The sequence below is a fragment of the Odocoileus virginianus genome, chromosome 17, assembly GCF_023699985.2.
Source record: "Odocoileus virginianus isolate 20LAN1187 ecotype Illinois chromosome 17, Ovbor_1.2, whole genome shotgun sequence".
In the NCBI taxonomy this organism is placed as follows: Eukaryota; Metazoa; Chordata; class Mammalia; order Artiodactyla; family Cervidae; genus Odocoileus; species Odocoileus virginianus.
In genome coordinates, this window is record NC_069690.1 from 54521059 (window position 1) to 54540647 (window position 19589).

General features: G+C 52.0%; 1 protein-coding gene across 1 annotated transcript in view; it reads right to left on the reverse strand.

Annotated features, from left to right (window-relative positions):
• The window catches only part of RPL38 (ribosomal protein L38), a 362189-nt gene extending 343013 nt beyond the window's left edge, over positions 1-19176 (reverse strand). Inside the window, exon 1 of the mRNA XM_070480034.1 lies at positions 19172-19176. The gene's annotated coding sequence lies outside the window, so the exon portion shown is untranslated. The remainder of the gene's footprint in view (positions 1-19171) is intronic.
• Positions 19177-19589: the final 413 nt, after the last annotated feature.

Sequence of the window (19589 nt, forward strand, 5' to 3'; positions counted from 1 at the left end):
AGTCCAACAGAGCCTGATTAGTCTACATAATACAGGCTGCAAGCAAATTACCTGATACTCGGGTGGAAGTGGGCTTTTCAGACCACGGAGAGCCTGCTGGCCAGAGCTGTTGTTTCCATAGGGAGGCTGTATTATCTTCTTGGGAGCTGGCAGAAACAGAAGAGACCAGAAACAGGGGAGCTGGGGAGTCGCCTTCCCATCACGGAACCCGTGTCCCTGTCCTAGCTGAGGCCCGCTGTGAGAGCCACTTTGCACAGAGGCTTCCTGCAGACCCCAGACTCTGAGCAGGAGACCCTGGAGCCTGATTCTGCTGGAGGCAGGCCCACCAGCTGACCAGGGCAGTCTCTGTCTATGTCACACCTTCGGAAGGTGTGGGGCAGGCTGTAGGAACTGACTCATTGGAGAAACTGAGTGCCTCCAGGACTCAAGAAGCTTTTAAATCGTTGCTGCCGGGCAGGAGTGTGGGGGAAGGGGGTTGGGAAGCCTCTGCCTCCCCTAGGGAGCTGGGGCTACATCAGGGCAGGGGAGGTTAGGCAGGGCTGCAAACTTCCACCTGTCCTCCTCTATCTGCACTGCCCCCTCCCCGATTCCCAGGTACTGGTGACGGCACAGTCGCTAGAGCTTTGTTCCCTTCCTCTTCCTGGGCAGCTGCTGGGCCCGTCCTACCCACCTGAAGGCTCCCGGGCCTCCACAAGTCACATCACAGCCTTGACGCTGGGGAAACGGGCAATGAGGTCAGGCAGCGAGGGACGTGATGGCTTCACGAAGAGGAGGGGAGCCGAGATGGGGGGGGGGGGGCAAGGTTTTGGGAATGGAAACCAAGGAAGGATTAGGATTGACGCCTGACACCTGCAGGGCTAAAGAGGTAGCCTGAAAAAGTCCCCAAAGAGGAACTGCCCCCGGGAGGCGTGGCCTTCAGTGGAAGGCGTGGCTGCCACTGGGAGGCGGGGCCATCGGTGGGAGGCAAAGATGATTGGTCACTCCACATGGGAGCTGCCCCTTGCCCTTGGGCCAAGCTCCAGAGCCTGATTGCCCATTGCTAATTCTGCCTCTCATTTGTTTTCTCAAAGGTCAGAATAGACTTCTTAGAAAGACAAATTTCCTCTGGCTAGTCCTTGGGGACTGAACTCTCAAAATCAATTGGCCCAAATCTCAGCCCAGTTTGGGCTTTATATTGCCACTGGGTGGGCGTGTCTCATGGGGGAAAGGCGAAGAAGAGCAGCTGGAGACCTGGCCCAGGGGACTGTGTCGGGGGCAGCCTGTGCCGGAGACAGGAGGAACAGGGTCCCTGATGGAGCCCCAGGAGGCAAGAGAGAGGGAACTTTATAAATCACCAGCTCCCTTTAAAAAATGAAGTTTAACCTCCCTCAGCTTTGCTTCTGAATTTATTAGCAGTTTCATTTCCTTGGGTAATAATTCATTATCTCCTTCCCAAGCCTGGGGAGCAGTGCTGGCCTAGAAGTGGCATTTACCTTCCACAACTTTAAGCGATGCTTCTCAGCTGTGTCATCTTCAGATCACTCTCGGCCCCGGCCCTGTACTTCTCATCCCCACAGACAACATCGACATGTCCCCAGGTGCTGGCAGACTGATGCAGACTTGGAGGGGTGGTCCTCTCCTCACCTCCACTTCCGTCTCCTCCCCTACCCACCCTCCAGCACTCCAACCCATCTGTATTCTGATGTTGTTTGCACCAGACCTTCTTTGGGGCCAGAGCCTCTCTCTATTGTGAAGCAAGACAGCCGCGAGCCGCAGGGAGATAGAGCCGTTCTGTTGGAGCCGAGATAAGTGCTGCTGGGAGGGAACCCAGCGGAGGGTTGGAGGGGGCCACATGTGTCAGCTTAACGGGAGGATCTGAAAAAGCTATTTCAATCCCGTCTCTATGTGGGAAACTGGCAGATGCCCTTCTGTGGAGTGAAAGTTTTTCTCTTCCTCTCCATCCTCTCTGCCAAGGAAGGGAGTTTGATTATCAAGGGGCGTGAGGATGCTTTTTCACTGGGGAAAAAAAAGTCCTTTTCCCAAATCCAGTCTCTGCTCCAATGCCAGAAACACCGCATTCTAACGCCCAATATGGCAGGCTGGGGAGGAGGATGGGCAGCCAATCCCATCACAGCCAATGCACATTCCTCCACGTGTTGGTCCACAGCTGCCCCCTCTCAGCACCTACAGTGTTCCAGACACTGGACACTGGACAAGACAATACAAAAGCAATGTGGTCACTATCCATGGAGCTTACGGTCAAGTGGCATGTTTTTGTCACTTGGTAATTGATCTAGGAGCCTGGTGGGCTACAGTCCATGGGCTCGCAAAGAGTCAGACACGACTGAGCAGCTAACACTTTCACTTCACTTTCAATCCCACAGAGAAAGGGAGGGAAAAGGGTAGCATGCAGATCGTATGCAAATCACATGCAAATCAGCACCCTGGAAGCTTTTGGATTCAGGGCTGGGGAGAGTCATGCAACTCTGCAGGTGAGATTAAAAGCTCGTGGTAAGAGTGAGGTCTTCCACTGTTCCGCAGTCTCCTTCTCCTGGCCGTCAGCTCCCATGGGCCCAGGCCTGACTCAGGAAGCAAACCCAGGCTCCTTGCAGATGAAAGGCTGGCAGAGTGGCACCTGGAGGGGCCCCCTGTGCTGGGCTTCTCTTGGCCAAAACCCCCATTCCCTCTTCCTTTCTCAGGTCGGCGGCTGGGACTAGACTGGGGGCTCTTGGCACCTTGGGCATTTGTGTCCTATTTGTCAAAACTGTAACATGATGTCGAAGCCTTAGTGGCCGAGGGGTTGCTTCGGAACGATGCTGCTCTCCTGTTAATGGACAACAACCTGTTTTCTGGGCTGCTGGGAGGAAGGGCAGGGGTGGGGGAGAGGCTGGGGAACAGCCTACCTTGTTCAGCTCAGCTGGGGGTGTGTGGCCACTCCTGAATCATGGGGAGTCACGCAGGCCAGAGTTCCAGGTCCCCAGCCACCGAGAGCTGCCAGGGAAGGGCTCTATGGTGGATTCCACTCCAAATCTGCAATCAACTGGCTGAGCCTGTCTGGACCTCTTAGTTGGGTGCATTTCTCTCATCTCCACAACAAGCATCACACATTTATGGTCTCATCTGCCTGTAGGACACCTTTCCCAGACAGTTCCCTCCTCCTCGTCAGATTCCTCCTCCTCATCAGATTCCTCCTGGCACTCTTTCTGTCCCCAGATCAGTTTCCAAAAGCCATGGAGAGAGCAGAATGTTGAAGAGGACACCCAGAGGTCAGAACTCAAGACCAGCTCCGTCACTTCCAAGTCACATGGTCTTGGGCAAGTCATGTACTTTGTCTGAGCACTGGTAACTTCATCTTCCAAAAATGAGATGAAGTGGGCTTTGCTGAGCTGTGCAAATAATAAAGTGAGATGTATGTGAAAGCACCTAACACAGGGGCAGGCACATTGTGGGTGCTCAACTATGGATCTATTTATAGGTTTATGCAAATAAAGTCTGCGTTTGAGTGGTCCTCTAAGTGTGGTCCCCGGCCTGTGACTAGCAGCATCACTACCAGGGTGCTTGATAGAAATAAGCATCCTCAGGCCCTGCTCTTTAACTGAAAGTGCACTCAGCTGTGTCCGGTTCTGTGCGACCCCATGGACTATAGCCTGCCAGGCTCCTCTGCATGGGATTCTCCAGGCAAGAATACTGGAGTAGGTAGCCAGGCCCTCCTCCAGGGGATCTTCCCGACCCAGGAATCAACCCCAGGTCTCCTGCATTGCAGGCAGATTCTTTACCATCTGAGCCACCAGGGAAGCCCTGGACCTAAGGAGCCGGAAACACTGGGTGAGGTCCAGCAATCTGTTCTATTAATAACAAGCCCTCCAGGTGGCTTGGCTGCATGCTCCGGGGTGAGACCCAGGGGTGAGACCGCTAAATGTTCTGTCCCATAAGCCATAAATCACTGTGTGCTAACTTCTGTGTCACATGGCTTTGGAGGAGAAATCATAAGCCATAGGGTTCTTCAGAGTAAGGGAACCAACAGGAGAAATAGACAGATAGGAAGATAGGTTACATGGAATTCGCTCACATGATCATGGAGGCTGATTATGAGACTTCCCATGATCTGCTGTCTGTGAGCTGGAGATGCCAGGAGCCAGCAGTGTAGTTTGAAGGTCTGAGAGCCGGAGAGCTGATGATGAAGGTTGCAGTCAGAATCCGAGGCCCTGAGGACCAGCAGTGCCGAGGGTGAGGCAAGACTGATATCTCCGTGCTAACCAGGCAGACAGTAAATTCAAGCTCTCCGCCTTTTTGTCCCCTTCAGGCCCTCTGTGGATTGGAGGAGACCCACCCACACTGGAGAGGACCATCTGCTCTGCTCAGCTCACCAATTCAAATGCTAATCTCTTCCAGAAACACTCTGGCGGACACACCCAGGCAGAATGTTTAGCCAGCAAGCTGAGCATCCCTCGGCCCAGTGCAGTGGACACATGAAATTAGCCATCATGCAAAACAAATAGTGGGAAGAGCAGCTTCCGGCCCACGGACCATGTGTGAGGCAGGCTTCCATCTGTCCATTGGACCCGCACAACCAACCTTGGTACTAGGCATGGATATTCTGCCCACTGTACGGAGGAGAAAACTGAGGCACCTGGAGGCAAGTTGGCAGGCTCTGAAACCGAGCATCCCAGCTCCAGAGGCTGCAGGCCATGCCCATCCCACCAGCAGGCAGCCAGGACCTGGGGGATCAGAGGGATCCAGAGTCAGGGCCCGGTGAAGGAGGGTGTGTGTACACACAGCAAACAGAAGAGGACAGACAGGGATCCTAGAAAAGCCTGTTCGGGGAAATTATCTAAGCTCACAAGCTCTCCTCCATTATACTCACAGCTCCCTGCCTGTCTTCTTGTTTTTTTTACTGCACCACGTGGCAGGCATGTGGGATCTTAGTTCCCAAACAGGGGTGGAACCCGCACCCCCTGCATCAGAAGCCCAGAATCTTAACCACTGGACCACCAGGAAGTCCCCCTGCATGTCTCTTAATGTGTTCATCACAAATGAGAATCAAAGATGCGTTGTGTTTGTATTTGTTCAATGTCCACACTGCCCAGGCTTCCCCGATGACTCTGCGGTTAAGAATTCACCTGCAATGCAGGAGCTGCAGGAGACGTGAGTTTGATCCCTGGGTGGGGAAGATTCCCCTGGAGGAGGAACTGGTAACACTCCAGGAGTCTTACCTGGAGAATCCCATGGACAGAGGAGCCTGGCAGGCTGCAGTCCATAGAGTCCCAGAGAGTTGGACACAAGACTGAAGCAACTCAGCAAGCACGCACCACGTTGCCTGCTGGGCTATAGCTACTTGAGGGCAGGGACACGTCCGTAGTGACACATGGAACCCACAATATAATGTGATGCCCAGCAGACCGCAGTCCGCAGCTGCTGAGTGAATAAATGAATGAGCAGTGTGCCTGCCCCTCCCTCCCCACTGTAATTATTTTCAGGTCTGTGTTCCTTCTAGACCGAGATCGACATGACCACACAGACTGTCTTATCCAGCTCCGTACACACAGTCCCCTGAACAATGGCTGGCTTCCTATTTGCTTCTTGAGTTGAACCCCATCTCACTTTTTTTTTTTTTCCCATTTATTTTTATTAGTTGGAGGCTAATTCCTTTACATCATTGCAGTGGGTTTTGTCATACATTGAAATGAATTAGCCATGGATTTACATGTATTCCCCATCCCGGTCCCCCCTCCCACCTCCCTCTCCACCCGATCCCTCTGGGTCTTCCCAGTGCACCAGGCCTGAGCGTTTGTCTCATGCACCCAACCTGGGCTGGTGATCTGTTTCACCCTAGATAATATACATGTTTCGATGCTGTTCTCTTGAAACATCCCACCCTCGCCTTCTCCCAGAGTCCACAAGTCTGTTCTATACATCTGAGTATCTTTTTCTGTTTTGCATATAGGGTTATCATTACCATCTTTCTAAATTCCATATATATGTGTTAGTATACTGTAATGGTCTTTATCTTTCTGGCTTACTTCACTCTGTATAATGGGCTCCAGTTTCATCCATCTCATTAGAACTGATTCAAATGAATTCTTTTTAATGGCTGAGTAATATCCCATGGTGTATATGTACCACAGCTTCCTCATCCATTCATCTGCTGATGGGCATCTAGGTTGCTTCCATGTCCTGGCTATTATAAACAGTGCTGCGATGAACATTGGGGTGCCCATCTCACTTTGAAGTCCCGTGGACCTTGTCACTAATGCAATCATCCATCGTTCCTGCTCAGGGAAGAAAGGAAGGCTGAAGCTGGAGTCTCCAAAAAGCTGGACCAGATTTTTACAATTTTCCTTTATCATGAAGTGCCCACAGATTATAATTCCCTGAGGGTAGGACTCAGCATCCCAGTTCCTGGGTACCAAGATGGAGCTGGGGGAAGATTCAGCCCTCCCTGACAGCTTCACCGGCCTGGTGGAAAGGCTGGAGCTTTGGGGTAAGTAACTGCTACGAAAGGGCTCCACTTAACCCTCTTTTTTTGCAAACCTGAGATTGTGAGTCAACCCTCAATTAACCTCTTCTCCCAGATTCTGCTCAGTGCAAAAGGTTTTATTCTGAAGACAGGAAAGCTATTTTAGGATTACCAATGTGATGGAGTTGATACCAAACCAGAATAGGTCAGTGCTTCTCCTGTTCCCCCAGAGATGCGTGGCCCCTGTTGCCAACTGGGTAAAAAACGCCAGGCTGCAGGGGATGGCTGTCCCTTGGTGCACCCCTCCCCAGCCTCCCGAGCCCCCGCTCTCCCTCATCCACTAGAGCAACTGCAAGGAGGCACCCCTAGTATTTTGCTTAGAAATCCTGTTAAGGTAATGAACCCCTGCTTCTCTCTCTGCTTCTGTTGACTCCTGACAGTTCCTGTCCAACCCACATACCATCTTTGTTGGCCAAATGGTAGCTTCCCCTAGAAAGGGACAGACCACAAAGCCTAGGAAGGTCTATTTTTGGAAAATTATTTAAGCTCTTATACCAACCCTATTTTTAGCCCAAATTTATTTTTTTTCAGAAAGTAATGGGTAAGTTGGCTCTGTTCAGGGTATGTGCCAGGAGCTGGGGGGCCAGGGAAGACATAAAGACCCAAGTGAGACCATGCACAGCACTGAGAGGAGGTCACAATGCTGGGGGAGCCTGCTCCTTCCAGGAGGATGTGTCACGGAGACATTCATCTGCTTTGGTCTGTACCCTCTTTATATTAATGAAGCAGCAACTTCGATATTCACTGAAATGTTCCAGATATACAGCCATTGACTGGAGACCATAGAAGCCACCATTTCTCACCCAAGTAGTTAAGGTATTAACCGGCGGTGATGAGGAGGGTGAGGAGGGCAATTGATGGGAGGGTAGATAAATAAGTGATGGCATAGTTGTGAAGGAATATTATGCAGCCATTAAAAATACATATTCAAAGAATATTTAATGGCCTGGAAGATGCTCACAGTATAGGAGTAGTTTTAAAAAAATGAGAACTTAGAATTGCATATTCAGGACAAGCCACGTGTGTTGAAAGAGAACTAGGAAGAAATGTATCAAAAGTTTCCTTCTTTATGCATGTATGGATTTTCCATCTTCCCTGCAATTTGCCTTTATTCCATGTAGTTTAAAATCTTTCTTGATGTTAAAACCTTTTCCAAGTACAAAATAAAACATTCTCTGTGTAGAAATAAATTAGAATTATGTTATAAATGAAAGCTGTTTTCTGCCATAGCTTTTGATAATCATTTGGTATATAGTCTATAGAATTTTTATGTAGTGTGTGTATATATATATTTTATATCGTTGCTGTTGTTTAGTTACTAAGTTGTGTCCTACTCTTTTGTGACTCCATGGACTGTAGCCTGCCAGGTTTCCCTGTCCATGGAATTTCCCAGGCAAGAATACTGGAGTGGACAGCCATTTCGTTCTCCAGGAAGGATCTCTTCCGACCCAGAAATCAAACCTGCATCTCCTGCATTAGCTGATGGATTTTTTTACCACTGAGCCACCAGTATGCATACACATGGGCATACATGTGTACACACATGTGTAGATATTACACATATGATAACACACATATATATATAGATTAGGACTATGTATAGATATATGTATAGAGAAGGAAATGACAGCCCACTCCAGCATTCTTGCCTGAGAAATCCCCTGGGCAAAGGAGCCTGGTGGGCTGCAGTCCATGGGCTCGCCAGAGTCAGACGTGACTTAGCGACTAAACCACTGCCACCAGACATATATACAGGCTTCCCAGGAGGTGCTAGTGGTAAAGAACCCACCTTCCAATGCAGGAGACTTAAGAGACTTGGGTTTGATCCCTGGGTCAGGAAGATCTCCTGGAGGAGGTCATGGCAACTCACTCCAGTATTCTTGCCTGGGAAATCCCATGGACAGAGGAGCCTGGTCCATGAGGTCACCAAGAGTCAGACATGACTTAGCAACTAAACAACAACCAATAGCAGGGAGTCCACAGATGTGGTTAAGGGAGATCTGGAGGTGGAGAGTGTATCCTGAGTTATTCAGGGGGGTCCCATGTAATCACAGGGTCCTTATGAGAGGGAGGCAGGAGAGTCAGAGGTGTGATGAGGGTAGCAGACTCAGAGCGACAGGATTGCTGAGAGGAAGGAAGCCACAGCCCAGGAAGACAGGCAGCCTTAGAAGCTGGAAAAAGCAAGGAGCGGATCCTTCCCTGGAGCCTCTTGAAAGGCAGGCCCTGTGTTTTCCTTGATTTTGCCCACCTGAGACTCATTTTGGGCTTCTGATCTCTGAAACTGTAAGATAAAAGACTCCTGTTGTTTTCTGCCACCAGCTTTGCAACAAGTTGTCCGACAACCACAGAAAACTCGCACATCTTATCTCAGGGTCAGCTTTGGAGGACCCCATCCCAAGATGCAGACGCACAGCGAAGTCCCTTTCGTTCAGTATGGCATCTCCAACCGTGCCTGGCTTCCCACCGTGGGAGCTTCCTTATATAGCCAGAAAAGCATTCTTTTAAAAAGTCTGTAAAATGATTATAGGGCTTGCAGGTTGGTGTTAGTGGTAAAGAACCCACCTGCCAGTTCAGGAGATGTGGCTTTGATCCCTGTGTCAGGAAGATCCCCTGGAGGAGGGCATGGCAACCCACTCCAGTATTCTTGCTGGGAGAATCCCACGGACAGAGGAGCTGGCGGGCTATGGCCCATGGGGTCATAAAGAGTTGGACATGACTGAAGCAACTTAGCATGCACACAGCATGGTTATAATGGGAGGGGGTGCGAGGGCATGTAGTTGCTCACCCCACGAATACTTTGCGGAATGCCTCCTGTAGTCCTAGGTGTATCAGTGAGCAAAACAGAGATTTCTGCTGCTAGGAGCTCATGTTGTAGTCATTTTGTTCCAGGGAGACAGACAGTAAATTGTAAATGTAAGAACTAAGCCGATCACGTCGGAAGTTAGAGGTGACGCATGCCATGGGATGAAAGTACAAGAGGAGGCAGCTTGGGTGAGGACTGACTGCATGTCTAAACACTGCGGTCCAGGGGACTTCCCTGGCGGCTCAAGGCTAAGATTCCACGCTTCCAATGCAGGGGACCCAGATCCTGCATGCTGCAAGTAAGAATTCGCATGCCGTGACTGAAGACGCTGCCTGTCAAAGCTAAGACCTGGTGCAATGAAATAAACGAGGAAATAAATGTTAAAAAAGTACTGCGGCCCATGTCAGCCTCATTTGATTTATTCCTTTAAGCGATCACTTTTATCATACTTTTTCAGCTTCAGTTTCTAAGTACTTTACAAGTGTTACATTGTTTCATCTTCATTATACCTTGTGAACGAATGCCCTTATTATCTCCATTTTACAGGTGAGAAAACTGAGGCCCAGCGAGTTGAAATAACACTGGCAGCATCAGATGGCTGGTGGGTGGGAGGAAAGGGTTGTGAGCTCAGGCAACAGTGGCTCCAGCCTGTCCTCTAATCCTCTATACAATGCCACCTGATGTTTGAGAAAAAACCTCAAGGCCATAAAGGAGTCGGCCATGCAGATCTCTGTAGAAGAAGCATTTCTGGGGAAAGGAGTGGCCAGTGCAAAGGCCCTGAGGCAGGAGCATGCCTGGGTTGTGTGGCCGCCCTGGCAGGGCTCCCACTGTGGTCAACAGGGATGGGCAGGGAGACAGTGGTCAGCGCTGTCTCTCGGGCCATGGTGAGGGCGTGACCTCTGCTGTGGGGAGAGAGGAGACGAGAGGGATTCTGAGCTCCAGCTGCTGGTTGAGAGTGGGCTGCCCCGGGCAGAGGTGGATCAGGAAAGCCAGCTGGAGATGCTGGTGGCCCCGCCAGGGTGGCGGCTGTAGGAATGGAGAGGAGCGGGGGTGGGATTCTGGACGAGCTGAGGCAGAACCCACAGGATTTTCCGATGCAGGGGATGTGGAACACGGGAGAAACAAGAGTATCTCTGATGACACAGAGCCACGGCCAGAAGACAGTGCTGCTCTCCGCCGAGATGCAGGGAACGTTTGTTTTCTAACAAGAGTGGCAACTCCCTCTGAAGACAAGATCTCGGCATAACACGTTGGGATGACAATAACTGTCTTGCTACAAAGGTGTTATATCCCAAGGAGCTAGCTTTCAAAGGAGTCTGTAGTAGAAATAATAATGCTTGCTTGATGCTTTCATATCCACTGGGATGTGAGCAAGTGAGCATATCAAGAGGAACATCAAAAACCCCAAAGGGCCCAAGGTCAAGACCCAGGTTGACCTTCTGGAAGTCAGTCTCAGGAGTTAGAAGCAAACCTCTCCTAACTGTCCCCTGGCTGGGAGCTGGGCAAATGGTATAATGCCATAGGACCCCAAGCTCAACCCCAGCCTCCACTGTTGACCACAGCTAGCTTCTGCTTGTGATCCATTCGCATGACTGTATGTGGATTATTCCAGCAGTCAGGAGGAGGCAATGGCAGCCCACTCCAGGACTCATGCCGGGAAAATCCCATGGACAGAGGAGCCTGGCGGGCTACAGTCTGTGGGGTCACAGGGAACTGAACACAGCTGAGCAGCTGATCACACACGCACACACAAAACCTCTGAACTGCCACTGTCGGGGAGACGGGTGGCAACTGTCCGGGGTTTTTTAATTGGGCTCACATAGCATTACTTCTTTCTTTGCAAAGGGGGCAGGAAGAGACTCTTCATGCCTAAGACACTTAAAACTCCCCTCCCATCACCATCAAGCTCCAAGAATTCTGACTGGCAGAAAAAAAAAAAAAACAAACAAACCCACAGCCAGTGAAGACAGTCCAAAATAGGACAAAAATATGACACGAAGGATAGTGAGACAGCTGTAAGGTCTCACTGTCACTGCAGACGTTTACAGAACAAGCGGCAGGGAGACAGAGCCTGTCAAGGAAACGAATCCCCTAAGGAAATCAGTAGCTCAGAGATCAGACACTCCAAGCCCATAAACAGGGACACAGACCTCCTAACAATGGCTTCAACGTGGGACAGAAGGCACAGCTCAGACCTTGTACAATCAAATAATACGAGAGTCTCGAGGGAGGATCTCACCTAGCCAGCCCATCACAGCCCTGTTGGCTGCAGTTATCCTCTCATTGGCTGCAGTTATCGCCCCACTGGCTGTGGTCATCACCCCACTGGTTTTTGTCATCACCCCATTGACTGTGGTTGTCCATATGTGATAACTGGACCATAAAGAAGGCTGAGCACTGAAGAATTGATGCCTTCGAAATTTGGTGCTGGAGAAGACTCTTGAGAGTCCCTTGGACAGCATAGACATCTAACCAGTCCATCCTAAAGGAAATCAACCCTGAGCATTCATTGGAAGGACTGATGCTGAAACTGAAGCTCCAATACTATGGCCACCTGGTGCGAAGAGCCAACTCACTGGCAAAGATGCTGATGCTGGGAAAGACTGAAGGCGGCAGAGGATGAGATGGTTGGATGGCATCATGGATTCAATGGACATGAATTTGAGCAAACTCCAGGAGAGAGTGGAGAGAGGAGCCTGGTGTGCTGCAGTCCCTGGGGTCGCCGAGGATTGAACATGACTTAGCAACTGAACAACAGCAACAATCCTGCTTGACCTCGCCCTTTTTGGAGTAATTCTAATCTTTCTCTAGAGGAGGGGCTTGAGTGAATGGGCTTGGCGATCTTGCCCTAATATCTTGTTCCTTCTTTCTACTCCCCGTTTCTGCTGATGAGAACAACGTGGGTTTGGGGGAGAGACAGGCATCTTGAAAGCTTTCTGTTTATCAGTCAGTCTGTGAACAACTATCTATCTCTGGCTTACTCTGTGCCAGGCATGTGCTAAGCATTGTTGTATAATAGGCTCTCAATAAATATTTGTAAACCTTATGAAGGGATATAAATTTTAAGAGCCTACCTGGGCAGAAAGCCAGCTTCAAACTCCAAGTATTTCCAGACCTCTTCCCTTGAAGTGTCGTCTTGGGAGAGAGGGCAGTGGGCATGGGCCAGGACACCCAGGACAGGGACGGATGGAGCCCTGGCTCCTCTGAACCGTGTCCCCACCCTGGGAGTCTGTCAGGCTTGCTGTGGCTGAGACACCCCTCCCTTCCTGTCAGTTTCCCATCTCTCCAGGAGAAGCACTCCAGCCAAGGGTCTTAGTAAATATCATCTGGCACCTCCAGCCTTCACCCCTAAACCTGACTCCTCTCCAGTACTCAGGCCTGTCTGCTCAAGTGAACTTGCTCTGGGTATCTGGCCAGCCTGTCGCATGGGTCCCAAGTCTTGTGCTTTAGAGCTGATGGATCACATCTTGGCCGGACAGGTGCCCACAACCGGACAGACCCGTATACATGCAGCCTTACTCAGTTATAAATATCTATAGAGTGCAATACCAAATAATTGTGGGGTATATTTCACCCTGCCTGTTGAACACATTGCAAGAAAGGAATTGATCCCTGCTGTTTCATTTATTAGATGGTGTAATACCACAAAAATCGCTTCCACAATATCCCAAACTAAATCATTTATTCTTGACAAAAATCCAATAAAGAGCTCAATCCTTCTCCATAGGCAGATAAAGCACAGATTAATGGGGCTGCCTAGATCAAAAAATGCTGGGAAAATGAAAGCGAGATAGAGAGAGAAGTCCCTTCCTCCTCCTCACTTCCCCCAAGGCTGCCTGGGCTCAGGGTTTTATTACAAAAAGCCACCTAAGTATTACAGGCTAATCCGTAAATCCCAGCCTAGTAAAATATGTGACGGATTTGTAAATTGTGCCCTTTACAAATCTGATTGAACTTCTTTTGGCCGGGAGTTTTGCCTTCTTCCTCTTCTTCTCACCTTTTCCCCACCTCCCCAGGTCGCCAGCAGCCGGGGGTCTGCACTGGGCAACAAGGGACCCCCCACACTGCTTCCCAGGGAGCTCAGCCCCCTCTGAGACAAGAGGCTGAAACAATCCTCAGTGTCTTTCCATTTACTGTCTTCGGGGATCTGGTGTGGTCAGGGTGAGAGCCGGCGCAGCGGGTATCAAAGGTGTGGGGCATATTTCAGCCAGTGCAGACCTGGGAAAAGGCTGGTCCAGGGGGCACTTCCCTGGTGGTCCAGAGGCTAAGACTCCAGGCTCCCACAGCAGAGAGCCCAGATTCGATCCCTGGTCAGAGAACTGGACCCCACAAGCTGCAACTAAAGATCTTGCATGCCTCAACTAAGACCTGGGGCAGCCAAATAATTTTTTTTTTCTTAAAGACTGCAGGGGCAGGGGTTATACATCATTTCTAGAGAACAAAGGAGAGGATCAAGCTGGTGGTCCTCAGAGCCTCAGATGAGCTGTCCAGAAGACCCCTTACAAGCATCTTTCATCCTGCCCATGAACTTCAGCCTTAAATAGCCTCAAACCCCCATGGCAGGTGGGTGTCCAACGCCCCTCAAGGCAGGGGCCCCCAACCCTGGGTCCAAGGAGCAGTACCGGTCCTGGCCTGCTAGGACCCCAGCCATACAGTAGGAGGTGAGCCTCAGGTGAGCAAGCAAAGCTTCACCTGTATTTGCAGCCACTTCCTGTTGCTCCGATTACTGCCCAAGCTCCACCTCTGGTCCGAGCAGCAGTGGCATTAGATTCTCAAAGAAGCTCAAACCCTCCTGCTCTTGAATCATCCCGAAACCATCCCCCTACCCCCAATCCATGGAAAAATTGTCTTCCACGAAACTGGTCCCTGGTGCCAAAAAGGCTGGGGCTGCCGCATCAAGGTACCTATCCGACACACTCCTCTGTGTACGCCCGTCTCGGGGCGGGGCGGCGGGGGCAGCGCAGAATAACTGTCTCCGTGCGCCCAGGACTAGGAGGCTCTCTCAGATACAGGGCTTTCAGCGAGAACACTCAAGAAGTCCCAGGCACCCCGGGATGAGACACCTGCTCTGTGTCCTCTGCCAGAAAATTCTGGTCCGTTGGCCCCGAGAAGAGCTAACTGCTCAGGCTGGCTTTTTGGTTTCTCCGCCACCTTCCTCTCAGAGATTGGGCCCAGCAGAGTTCCCTCACTACCTGTGCATGTTGGCAGGTCCCGCAGCTCTCCCCAGCCTCAGTTTCCCCACGTGAAACATGGGGATAGGAACACCTACTTCCTAGCGTGTCAAGTCTGTTCATCGGTCAGTCGAGTCCAACTCTCTGCAACCCCATGGATTGTAGCCCGCCAGGCTCCTCTGTCCTTGGACTTCTTCAGGCAAGAATACTGGAGTGGGTTGCCATTTCCTTCTCCAGGGGGTCTTCCCGACCCAGGGATCAAACTCAGGTCTCCTGCATTGCAGGCAGATTCTCCACCATCTGAGCCCCCAGGGAAGCCACACGTTGTAGCATGGTTGTGCGACTTAAAGAGAATACAAGTGAAGGGCTGAATGGTCTCCCGGCAGAGAGTGAGCACAGGGTGACGCCACATTGTCGTCATCATCCTAATCATCATTTGGACTCATCTCCTTAAGGAAAGCCATGAGAAAAGGAAGAGACTGGTGAAAGATCCTCCTGGAAGAAGTGACATTCTTGCCTCACCAGTTCACAAAAACCACAGCCCCTGCGCCCTGGATCAGAGGGTTGGCTGAAGCCCAGATGTTCGTCTTTAAAGGAGCCTGTAAAGCAGGCAGCTGGGGTGCAGGTGGCGGGCTGGGGAGAAGGGCTTGCTGCGTGGCGCGGGGCCTTCCGTGGTTCTGATGCTGTGGGGCCTCACCCCAGCACCCCAGGCACATGAATCCTTCCTCTCCTTGAAGATATTCGCAGGCAGAGGAAAGAGGGTGTTGGGACGGTTGCCCTGGCAACTTTGCTCATGGCCCCTCCCCACAGTTAGCCTGGAAACAGGGCTGGGGTGAGGGTAGATTCCTAGGGGGCCAGCCATATGGAAGGGCATTCACTTGCAGGTTTATGAAAAGTATGACCAAACAGTAATGCTCCGGAGAACCAGGCAACACCCCCCAACCCTGTCCCGGCTCAGCCCCATCTCTTGTCCCTGGATGCAGAGGTCCCGAAAATTCCAGAGTGACAGCTGGTGGGAAGTTTTTCCTGCCTTGCCACCCACATCCTTTCAAAGGAGAAAAGGATGCCTTTGGAGTAAGAGGCTTGTCTCAGCTGCCGACCAGGTGCTTTCACCAGGTCACACGACCCTACTGACATTGCTTCTTGCACAGGTCACAAGACAGACCTCCTGCAGCCCCAGGATGCGTGAGAAAACGGAGATGCAAGGCAGGGACTGAGTTAGGTTCAGAGGAGACGAGAGCCTCCTGCCTAGTCCCACATGCATGTGTGCTAAGTCACTTCAGTTGTGTCTGGCTCTTTGCAACCTTATGAACCAGAGTTCACCAGGCTCCTCTGTCCATGGGATTCTCCAGGCAGGAATGCTGGAGTGGGTTGCTGTGCCCTCCCCCAGAGAACCTTCCCTGACTCAGGGATCCAACCCGTGTCTCTTACGTCTTCCACGTTGGCAGGTGAGTTTTTTACCACTAGCCCCACCTGGGTTCCGCAAGAACTATAAGAAAATCCAAGTTCTTGGGGGAACAGGAAATAAGAACAGAAACCATGATGAGGCAGGTGATCCAGGCAGCCAAAAAGCAACTTGTTGATAGGGCTTTTGCTTTCCAAGCACTTTCCACTTTCTAGAGGAAGTGGGGCTCCCATCTGCTGGGTCTGTAAAAGCAGACGGGTGGACCACGTGACCTGAGGCTGCTCCCACAGAGCCGAGGCGCTGTCCTTTTGTCCTTGGGAACAGCAAGTCTGTGTGCACTCCCCACTTCCCTCATTAACCTTTATCCCTCTGTTTCCTGCTGAGGTTTAATCCTATTTCCTGCATTCCAGGTATTTAGTCTGGCAACCCAGAGAGCCACTCAGCTGTGCCTTTCCCATGCCCCTGTCTCAGCCGAGAGCGCTCAGAGAATGACTTCCCACCGCTGCTGCCCTGGACGGAGTCCCCTGCTGTTTCGGCTCCTGACATCAGGATGCAGTGATGCAGGTTAGGTAATGAGCAGGTGGTGGTCCAGGGATGAGAAACCACATGATGAGCAGTGGGGTGGGGGGCGGTGCCCTGAGTTGTGTGAGGCTGGGGAGGGGGAGGCAGAAACCACTGCCACTGCCCATTGTGGACTCGGAGGTGGACTGGTCAGTACAGACCTCCTCGTCTGTGGGCTCATGTGTTAGGAGGATTTGAAAATTACTGTGTGAAGATACGTCTCCTTTTCTGGCATGAAGGAGGGGGTGGTGTGAAGGAGGGGGCACAGAAGTATTGGAGGGTGGGTTCCCCATTTGGTCGATGTGCCGAGATGTCTATCCACCACCCACCGCTCAAAAGGCCAAATTGTCAAGACATGGGCTTGTGTCGGGGGGTGGGTTCTCAGTAGACGGCACAGCCTGGGATCTCGGTGCAGAAGCCCCATTAGTCACTCCCTAGCCCCCCTTTGCAGCCCCTTCTGCTCCCCACTGGGGCCCATAGAATGACCCCCCAAGCCCTATGGGGATCACCTGAGTCTGGTTCCTTCATGGAGGATTTTAAAGGGAAGGAGGGTGGTTTGCAAGTCCCAGAGGCACAAGGAAGAAGGCCCCATGCTGTTCTCACACCAAAGCTCACCTGCACGGGGCTTGGCAAGCTGGTCTCTGTGACCCCCTGACATCCTGCCCTAAGGCCTATTGTCAGAACCCCAGGGATGCAGGCAGTGCCTGTCGACCATCAGACGTGATGGGCGGAGGCCCCTGCTGGAGCAAACCCCGCCGACTCAGGGTGAGCACGGCAGTAGCCCCTTATTTATTGGACTCCTCCAGCCCCACAATTGCTGCTTCTGCTCAATATTTCATTCTTGTTGCTCCTGCCCAGGCAGCAGAGCTGCAGGCATGTTTGATAAATGGATTGAAAGGTTTGTCTAGTTTTGCTGAAACTTCAGTAGGTGCTTCTGTGTCTTCCACGGAAATTATATTTCCCAGCTTCCTGCAGGGATGCCTCTCCTCCAGGGACGCCTCTCTCCCTGTCTGACGCTTCTCACTCCCTCTCTCCGCTTCTCCCTCCCTCGTGCACACACACACACACACACACACACACACACACACAGTGTTCAGAGATGCATGTATCCGCACACTCACAAACTGACTTGTACACTGGTGCCCATCAGCATCCAAGGACCCAGGGAGCGAGTCTTCCCCATTGATAAAGACGCACACACCAGCCACGCACGTGGGCACACACCCTCATGTGCACAAAGGCAGAGCCAGTGAAATCCCCCAGTTGTCTTTTCTGAGCCCATCTGGTCTCTGAGATGTGAATGGGTGACCCCCTTCCTCCACCATAATGGGGGGCTGCAGGGACGCGAGGCTCACCCAGAGCAAGGGTGGAGAGGGGTGGGTGGACTCCAGGAAGGAGGAGCCCAGGGACCCCTGCCCTTCCCCCCGGGGAGGCTCCGAGGAGCCCTCCCGCCCCGCCAGTTGGCAGCTTCCTCCAGCCTTCCTGCCCCCACGTCCGCCCGCCAGGCCCTGGCGGCCCCACTGGGCCAGCTGGAGTCTTTATCCCGCCACATCTGAGCCGGCTCAGGGGCTGCTGCGCCTGGCCGCCAGCCTTTTCCATAAATAACTCGCCGGGCCTGGCTCCTGGCCCTCCTGGTGATGTCATTGGCCGTTGGCCCGACCGGTGAGGTCACAGGCTTCCCTTCCCTCTGTGCTCCCCTCTCCCTCCCTCACTTCCAGGCGCTGTGGAGACCCTCATCAAGGAGCCTATCTGCGCTCGATCCTGTTCCAGCCCTGCCACACGCTTGATGCAGTTCTCCGCCATCTGGGACCGACCGGCTGCGTGGCAGTGCCAGACGCAGCCATCCCCCTCCTTGTCACCAGCTACAGCCTCCCCGCTTTCCACCTCCCTCGTCATGATGTAGGTTCCAGGTGATAGCAGACCCGCGGGGCAGGGGTGAATGGCTGGCACCTCGGTGGAGTCCAACTCAGGTCCAAATCCCGGGCACTACTCCCCCACCCCTGCCCCGACTAGCTGTGTGACTTCAGACAAACCGCTTAACCTCTCTGGGTCCCGCTTTCCTCATCTTTAACACGGAGATAATAGAACCAGTCTTAAGGGAAAAGACCCTGATGCTGGGAAAGATTGAAGGCAGGAGGAGAAGGGGGTGACAGAGGATGAGATGGTTGGATGGCATTATCCACTCAGTGGACATGAGTTTGAGCAACTCAGGGAGATGGTGAGGGACAGGGAAGCCTGGCGTGCTGCAGTCCCTGGGGTCACAAAGAGTTGGATACGACCTGTGCGACTGAACGACAACAATCCCAAGGGTGATTGAGAGGCTTACTTGGGCTCATGAGTGTAAAACACAGGGTCTCACACATTAGCAAGCAGTGGATAAACGGATGGGCTCTGTGATCACAGCTCAGGTCCACAGATAACAGGGAGTGTCCGCGTGCTGGGGAGCAGGGGCGGCTTTAGCTTCGGGTCTTTTCAAACGTGTGACAGGCAGACACGGGAGATCCCTCCACCACCACGGGAGCTGGAGCTCTCCCAGGCGCCTCCCTCGAGACCAGTGGCTTCTTCTGATCGTTCCTAGAACCATGACCTTGGCTCCGGAAGTGGGAGGCTTGGGGTTATTAGAGGCTCTTCAGGAGCAGCTTCTGTAGGGGGTGCCCCGAAACCCCACCCTTTCCTGCTGGCCCACCCCCCACCCCACTCCACAATCACCTCCAGCGGCTTCCTTCCTGGTCCACGTTAAAGGGCTCAGCACACACCAGCACACAAGACACCGCTCGGCCAGCCAGGAAGCCCTTGCTTTCAGATGTGTGTGTTTGGAGAGCCATGGGGAGATGGATCATCTGTGGATCCAACAGAGGAAGAGCTTCACTCAGTGATTTTCTATTCCAGTGCCATCGGACAGGGTAGCCTAGGCCACAAGTGGCTACTGAGCACTTGACCTTGAGCTGGGGATGTACCCTCTTAGGGTCACAAAGAGTCAGACACGGCTGAAGTGACTTAGCACACGGATGCACGTGAAGCGCCAATTACACACCAGATTTCCATCATAGTCTAAAGCAGAGAATGCAAAGAGCTCATGAATAATGCCTTCATAGTTATTACTATTTTGCATATGTTCGGCAAAATAAAACAGGCTATTAAACTTAATCTCAC